The sequence below is a fragment of the Panthera leo genome, chromosome C1, assembly GCF_018350215.1.
Source record: "Panthera leo isolate Ple1 chromosome C1, P.leo_Ple1_pat1.1, whole genome shotgun sequence".
Taxonomy (NCBI): domain Eukaryota; kingdom Metazoa; phylum Chordata; class Mammalia; order Carnivora; family Felidae; genus Panthera; species Panthera leo.
Window position 1 is genome coordinate 13,554,985 of NC_056686.1, and position 1,154 is coordinate 13,556,138.

A 1,154-nucleotide genomic window follows, 5' to 3' on the forward strand; every position below is an offset into this window, starting at 1 on the left:
CGGGCCCCGGGACAGGGAGGGGTCACGTGGCCAGCAGCGGGTTCCTTGTACATCCTTTGGAGACAGACCGGCACACGGCTTCCCCCCGCCCCAAGTCCGCTGGCCCGTGTGGACTGAGACCCACAGATTCTGGGCTCATGCTAACTGGGCCACGGTTGCTCTCCTCCGCATCACGTGGCCAGTCGAGGTCTTTCCAAGGCACGTCAGTGCCATGTATGGGCATCTGGAAGTCAGCACAGAGAATGGGTTTGGGAATCGGACGTACTTGGCTTTACATCCCAATGATATGCTGCACCCATGGCCACGTCCCTTCCCCGGTTTCCTCTCTGCAAAATGGGAGCATAGAGCCTGTACTTCAGGCTGTTGGGACACAAAGTCCTCCAGAGGCTCAGAACCAACCGCATATACAGAGAGACTTAGCATAAGGACACTGCTCGCGCATTCCTGTTGGCTTGGTGAAACGCAAACTCTGCAGAGTACAAGACCCAGGGAAGAGTCACGGCTGAGTCCAAGGGCTGTCTACTGGCAGGAATTCTTTCTTGCTTGAGGGAGGTCAGTCTGTGTTCTAGTAAGGCTTCGACTGATTGGATGAGGCCCACCGCATCGTGGAGAACAATCAGCTTTACCTGGAGGCCACTGATTTACATGTCAGTCTTACCCGAAAACCGCAATCACAGAAACATCGAGAATACTGTTTAACTAAATACCACGGCCCAGTCAAGTTGACGCATAAACTTAACCACCACAGCAGTTAACAGTGGCTGTTAGAACGTATAAATGGTTAACGTGGTTGAACCATTAATTCTGTGTCTGGCGTCGTTCTAAACAATTACATGGAATAACTCATTGTATTCTGTATGTGTGTGTGTGTGTGTGTGTGTGTGTGTGTGTGTGGGTGTGGGTGTTATTATCCCCAGGTTGCATAACTTTTTGAAGATCATCAGCTGGGAGGCCGAGAGCCGGGATTTGAACCCAGGTTTGAACCCACCTGACTCCAGAGTGCCCGTACCTCCAGCACATAGCCCCAGACATCAGTGCCCGCCCGTCCTCTTGTCACACGAGGGCCCTGCACGCCTGTCCCGAAGGACGTATGAACACCACCATCAGCCTTTGGTGAAGTTGGCCGGTCCCCCCCGCCCCCGCCAGAGAGACCA